Source organism: Octopus bimaculoides, chromosome 3 (genome assembly GCF_001194135.2).
Source record: "Octopus bimaculoides isolate UCB-OBI-ISO-001 chromosome 3, ASM119413v2, whole genome shotgun sequence".
In the NCBI taxonomy this organism is placed as follows: Eukaryota; Metazoa; Mollusca; class Cephalopoda; order Octopoda; family Octopodidae; genus Octopus; species Octopus bimaculoides.
This window is the reverse complement of record NC_068983.1, coordinates 106395477-106403031: the sequence shown is the minus strand read 5'-3', so window position 1 is coordinate 106403031 and position 7555 is coordinate 106395477. Positions and strand designations below refer to the sequence as shown.

The following is a 7555-nucleotide window of genomic DNA, read 5'->3' as shown; positions in this document are numbered from 1 at the left end:
CGTACCTATGCATGTTTGCATATACGTTCGTCTGTCTTGTATTTCTATTTTTAATTCTTTGAAGTCTGACGGTCTGTATGTATGTAAATGTGCATACACATTGCATACATACACACACACAGAGGAGGAGAGAAAGAAAAGAGAGACACCCACACACATGTGCATCTATGAGAAAATAATTGCATGCACCACAAGCCCACCCTTGCACAACACACGCAACACAATACTCACACCACACCACTCATACAAACAAGTAGAACATAAAACAAACAAAAAAATCACATGAACACAAGAACGATAATTCAACCAATCAGAGAGCTCGTTACAAACGTTACCGCCATATTTCTATGCATGTGAAAGGAGAAGTTATGTATGAACATTTGGTCTCATTATTGTCCGAATTAATTGAAAGGAAACTCTGGTGGGAAGTCTGATCACTCTAGGTAAGCTAATTTTAACACGAAGCAAAATTATTTGCTTGTTGCTTATATATATGTATATATCTTGATATATCATTGAATAGATATATGCGTTTATAAAGGTTTGAAGTGTTCGTCTGTAATAGATTTGCTTCATAGAAAATTTGCAATTGAAATGTATAGCAGACAACATCACTTGTTTTTTAGTCTTTGACTGGATGTAAATGTTTACCTGCGGTGCCGACATTATCGCTACCTTCAAATGTAGTGTTACCGGTGAATGATTTGAAAAAGTTCATTTATTATTATTATTTTTTTTTTCCTTTAGGATAGGAGAGAAATTAATCAGTGACATTATCACGGTTTCATTTTTCTAGGGTCGATAAAACGAAGTAACAGTCAGCTAAAGTGTTTATGGTTAATTTTATATCGACTGTTCCCTTTTCCAAACGTGTGACTTTGTGTCTACATTTTTGAAAATATTGCTGCTATTTCTAGCGAACCAATATTATTATATATATATAGGATGCTCTATTGACTCGTAACAATAATAATTGTTTCTGATTAAGGTACAAAGCCGGTAATTTCGAGGGCAAGTGGGTTAATCGAGCCCAATACTAGACAGTGCTTTATCGACCCAAAGGGCTGAAACACAAAGTTGATCTTAGCTGGATTTGAACATTGTATATAAAGAAATAATAATAATAATAACCTTTTCTACTTTAGACGCAAGGCATGAAATTGTGGGGGAGGGGTCTAGTCGCTTAATTCGACCCCAGTTCTCAACTAGTACTTTTTTTTATCGACCCTGAAAAGATGAAAGGCAAAGTCGATAATAATTATTTTAAATTGTGGCACAAGGCCTGCAGTTTTTTTGGTGGGGGAGAGGTGTTGATTATATCGACTCGAGTGCTTGACTCGTATTTTGTTTTATCGACCCTGAAAGAATGAAAAGCAAAGTTGACTTCGGCTGTATTTGAAAGCAGAACGTAAGGAGCCGGAAGAAATGCTGCTCAGCATTTTGTCCAACACGTTAACTATTCTGCCATCTCGCCCATACTTCTAGTAATAATAATAATAATAGTAATTGTGGTGGTTTCAAAAATAATAATGATGAAACTTTTCTGCAAGGTGGAATGTCTGTTGTTTTATGTGCTGTTGTTGTTTGTGTCTTCATTTCTCTCTCTTTTTTTTTTTAATTTTATTTATTCGAGGATAATGTTGTTACTTTAAAACCCTGTTGCCGATTCGTTATTAACTGATGCATTTATAACACATGTGCAACCTTTATGTATATGTCGAATGTGTGGAACTATATACTGACTCATGTTATGATATAGGAGAAATGCTGAAAGTGCGTGGGAGAGTCTGGATGGAAGAAAACGTTTGGAATTATACTTTAATATCATATTGCAGATAACCCCGTTAGTTTTTGTATCTATATATTTTATTGCTTATATATATATATATATATATATATATATATATATATATATAGATAGACAGATATATATCGTGTTAAACTTTGCAGTAGGTCGTGATGTTTTTGAGAATACAACAAAAGGGAAAATAGAGACTTATCAACAATGATTCGATAGCAGAATGACGACTATTAAAAGATTACGTTTTTCCTGTTTATGTCCTGCTTGAGTAGGGTCATGTGTTTATTTATTCTCTCAAAGTAGTGAATAAATAACGTCATTTTGATATAGAAATGTATTTTTGAGTAGGGGTCAGAATGCCGCCCACAATCACGGGCAGAAATCAGCTGAAAATAAAAAAATAAAAAAACTGTCTGGACTATATTTTTTAGGGAAATAGTCTTCATAAGATGTTTCTTTTGTTGTTTAATGTGGTTTAACAATAAATAAATCATTTTTTCCTACTCTTAATTTCCTTTAAATGATGAGTGTCTTTAGTTTTTAAATAAAAATAAATTCATATTTTTTCCTCCTTATTTTATGTACACCTTTTTGGGTAGGTAGATTGTGGCAGTGGGATTGCTTAGGTACTATTGTACCGACAACTGCCAAATTAATTGGCAGTTATTGATTGTTGATAGTAAAAGTCAGTATGTATGCAACTAGTCTGGCCTCCCTCCAAATGATAACAAATGCTATAAATCGACTCTACTCAAATAAGAATTTAGCATTTTATGAAATTAAATTAATACTATGAATTATATTGCATAGTGATACACAGATTTCATATATCTCTATCCTAAAAATCTGTTTTCTTGCTTTCTCTTTCCAATGATAAACAAATATATATCTTTGACCTGATGTATACAATTTTCTTTCATTATTCAAATTGTTTATGTATATATATTCTATTATTTTTTTTATTTACAACTTGTTGAGATACAGTTTAAACGATTGTATTATTCCATTCATAACTCTGGTTCATTTCTATAGAGTGACACAGATTTTCTTTTCATGTATTTTCATATATTTCTCTCTAAGGTGTAGCTCTCTCTTTCTCTCTCTCTCTCCCTCTCTCATTGAGTATGTATATATATATATATATATATATATATATATATATATATATACACATATATAATATACTCATATTCAAGTGTGTGCGCGTATAAATATATGCAAATATTTGAGTATAAATATATTGCAAATATCTATGCGTATACATACGCAAATGTGTGTGTAAAGGTATATACACTTATCAGCAACATCGTTTTAACTCCATTTTGTTTGTTTGTGTGTGTGTGCATGTATGTATATATATATATATATATATATATATACATACACACATATATACACAAACACATACACACACATGTATATGTGTATATATATGAGTATGTTTATGTGTAATTCTTGAATATATCTTTGTATAAATATATATATGTACATATGTGTGTGTGTGCATGCATATGTATGCATGTCATCATCATTTAATGTCTATGTTCCCTGCTAGCATGTGTTGGACAGTTTGACAGGTTCTGATGAACCTAAGGACTGCATTGTGTTCCAGGGTCTGCTCTGGCATGGTTTTGCCAACCGCTTTACGGTGTTTACTGGGTGCGTTTCTTGTGCTACCAGCACCAGTGAGGTTGCCATGTATCTTGCAAGACTATGAATCCTGAGGGAGCACCTTTATATTTAGAGATGAGGAGTAAAGAAGGATGAAGTATGAGAGAAAAGGGTCCGGCCTGAACAGCTTTGTTGCTGTAAAGGAGCTAGATGGCTACACACATTTTATAGGAGAGGGTGGGCATGATTGAGTGGGGCCAGAAAGTGATAAAAATAGTGGAGATGATGGATGTCAAAATAGGGACCTCCAAGGTATGAGTGGGGCAGGGTTGTCAGGAGTGAATAAGGAGGAGGAGGAGATCTGATAAGTGTGGGCACAATACTAATGATAATACAGTAGACAGAAAAAGGATGAAAGAGAGATGACATGATGTTTGATCTGTTGCAGGAGGGTGGCTCAGTTGGGATGATTGATCAATAAAAGTATGAATGGAGAGAACAGTATTAATGGATAAAGGATGGATAACAAGTGGAATGGTTCTAGGTGGTAAGAAGATAAGTGGTATCAAGGAAGAACTGCAGTAAGGGAAGTAATGAGTGGTGATGAAGAGGGGGTGTCTTGAAGAGGATGGAAATTGGGTGAAGGGCTCAGTTATGCACATACAGTTGTACCATAACTCAGTTTTTTGCTGAGGTGGGCAGGTCTTCACAAGAACCACATATTGCAAGTCATCCCAGTCCTTTGTCATCACATTTGAGGTTCAAGATCCTGAGACCAGCCTTTACCACTTTGTCTCATGTCTTCCTGGGCTACCCTCTTTTGCAGGCTCCATCCACATTTAGTGATTAGCTCTTCTCTATGTAACTGTCTCCATCACATGTCCATTCCAGCACAGTCTTTTTTCTTTGCACACTACATCTAATTCCTCCCATGCCCTGTTTTTCTCTCAACACATTTGTACTATGTCTTTCATGTACACTTACATTTTACATCCAATTGGTGTATGCTCACTTCATTTCTTTTCCAGTCTTCTCAAGCCCTCTGCATTGAAGGCTTATGCCTCACTTCCATGTAGCATTGCAGTTCTAGTGCAAACACCATACAGTCTGCCCATCTGCTCTGAAGGAAAAGACATTTGTTACCAGGAGATGTAGTAGCTCCCCTAACTTCCTCCAAGCCATTCTTGTTCTGGTTACAATACTTTCAGAGCAATCACCTCCCTTGATAATTACATCTTCTTGATAATAAAAGCTATCAACCATTTCTAGTGATTTATCCAAGCATTTAAGAAAAGATATTCCAGTGTACTACTAGTATGTACCATTCCAGTGGACTTACCACATACAGAGCTCTCATTCTTGGATAGTCTGCCTACGATTCCACTACATCTCTTGTGTGTCCATAGCTCACATTCATACAGCATATGGAGTTTATATCTACTCCTTGTCTGCATATCAAACCAGGCCACATCCCTGAAGAAACTAGGGTCTTGTTTTCTTTCCCACTTCCTAAAACATTAGTCTTTGTTAAGTTTATTTTGAGGCCTCTCAGTTTAAGGTTTAACTTCCCTGCCTAGAATTTCCTTTTTAATCCCCCTATAGATTAAGCTATGGAAACTAAATCATTAGTATATAGGAGTTCCCATGGACATCTAGTCATAAACTCCTCTGTGATGAGTAGGAAAGGACTTAACCTTGATGAACTCCTACCTTCATGCTAAATTTGTAACTAAAATCATTATCGACTCTCATTTTACTTACTGTGTCTTTGTATCTGGCTTTTGCAGCCCTCACAAGTCATTCATCTCCACCTAGTTTCCTCAGTGACTACCAAATTACTAAGTGTCAAATGCTTTCTTCAAATCAATGAAGGCCAGAAATGGCAGTTTATTCTTAGCCAAGTATTTCTCCTCTAGTTACCTCACTAAGAAGATTGCCTCATCTGGGGACACAGCCAAACTGCATCTCATCTCGGTCTATTCCATTATGGGTCAGCTGTGCTGCAGCTCTCTCTCTCTGTGATCTTCATAACTGCTGATCTAATTGTTTGATTCCTCCATAGTTTCCTCTCTAAGGCATCTCCTTTGCCTTTATAGCAGTTCACAATGATACTGCTACACCAGTCATTCCCTTCCTGTATGCTGATTAACTGAGTGGTAATCATGTATCCTATCCCACATGAGTACCCTACATGAGTGGTAATCATGTATCCTACCCCACAGCTGTCCTTCCCTTCATGTCCTTGATTGCTTTATACCACATAGTTGCCAACTTGAACTGTAGAGTCAGCACAAGGTAACTCCTGTTTTCCCATGTATTCTCCAAGTTGAGCACCTTTCAATGCCTCTTTATTGTTCCCCATTTCTATGGCTAGTATACTTTCATCATTCTGAATACACTTCTCACCAGTGACGCCTTGGTTCTCTCTCATAGTCTCTTGCAGTCCTGAACACTTCACACCGCTGATCCTCACACAAATCTTTTCCTTCTTAGCCTTAAGTTTGTTGCCTAGCTGCCCTTCTTGTCATTTGGTAATGCTCCTTACTATCACCTTCCTTTCAGGTTTATCAAGCCTGTCTCCTTGCCTTTATCACTCTATCAGCCATGTCATTCTCTCACTGTGTCGCTTTTGATTTGGCTGAGAGTTTGCTCTTGCTAAATGTCTGATCTGTAACCCCAAGCAGATTACTTTGTAGAAATTCCTAGTTGTGATCTATGCAACAGGTATCTAGATCTTCTTCTGTCTGTCTGTCTGTATACATGCATATGTAGGTGTACCTTTTATCTCATTTCAGTTACTGAACTGCAGCTACTTTGGGGGTACCACCTTGAAAATTTTAGTTAAATGAATCAACCACCAGTACTTATTTTTTTAAAGCCTGGTACTTATTCTGTCAGTCTTTTTGCTGAACCATTGTTGTAGACAGACACACATACACACACACACACACAATGGGTTTCTTTCAGTTTCCATTTATCAGATCCACTCACAAGGCCCCATGGCTATAATAAAAAAAACACTTGCCCAAGGTGCCACGCGGTGGGATTGAACCTGGAACCATGTGGTTAGGAAGCAAAGTTCTTACCATGCAGCCATGCTTGTGTATGTGTGTAATATGTGTGTATGTACATGTTTTTGTAAAGGTGTATGTGTATATTTGCGTATTTATGTGTATATGTATGCATATATGTGTGTATACATCTGTTCATTAGTTTTTGTGTCTATTTTTCATTGCTAGCATGAGTTAGACAACTTTGGAGGCACTATTTTACAGCAAAATGCTGTGTAGTTTCAGTCAGAGGCTGTGGCCATGCTGGGTCGGAACCATTAGTGTTAATGCTTGTTTATTTTAGACACTCTTCCTGATCTTGCCTCTGGAATCTGTCCTGATGAAGTAGTGAGTTGGACAGAGTTCTTTGTTTCTTGCTTTGATGTAGATTCATCTGGTACTTCAAAAAAAAAAATTGGTCTAATTGTTTTTTGAACACATTCACATGTACAGCTTGTTGATCTCTGAGTTCTTTTACCAAGGTCTTGAAAAGCAGCAGGCTTTTGAACCTTAGGTTGTTACAGTATTTGGTTCTTATACTGGATGGAGATGTTGTGATCTTTGGTACTATGCAATGCCATCCAATCCAATGATTGATATAGCTTCCAATCCCAAAGTTGGGTGCTTGACCTTCCAGGATCTTCCACATATATATCACTGCAAAATCTTTTGTGTCTTCTCTCCAGGAAGTACAGCCTAGAAAACTCTGTCCCAATGTTGTCTCGTTTGACCCATGCAAATATGGAAAAATATTAAAACAATATTTATGTATGTATGTACGTATTTATATGCATGTTTATGTGTGTGTGTGTGTGTGTGTGTGTGTGGATATGAATGTTTTTGTGTGTATGAATATAAATATACACTCACACACACATATGTGTTTGTATGTATATATGTGTGGAGGCCCAGTGGTTAGGGCAGCGGACTCGCGGTCAGAGGATCGCGGTTTCGATTCCCAGACCGGGCATTATGTGTGTTTATTGAGCAAAAACACCTAAAGCTCCACGGTGCTCCAGCAGGGGATGGTGGTGACCCCTGTTGTACTCTTTCGCCCCAACTTTCTCTCTCTCTTTCTTCCTGTTTCTTGAGT

The 7555-nt window shown here is 36.9% G+C and overlaps 1 protein-coding gene across 1 annotated transcript in view; it reads left to right on the top strand.

The window, feature by feature from the left end:
- Nucleotides 1-302: 302 nt before the first annotated feature.
- Nucleotides 303-7555, top strand: part of LOC106879891 (transmembrane protein 94) — a 98902-nt gene continuing 91649 nt past the window's right edge. Inside the window, exon 1 of the mRNA XM_052966777.1 lies at nucleotides 303-443. The gene's annotated coding sequence lies outside the window, so the exon portion shown is untranslated. The remainder of the gene's footprint in view (nucleotides 444-7555) is intronic.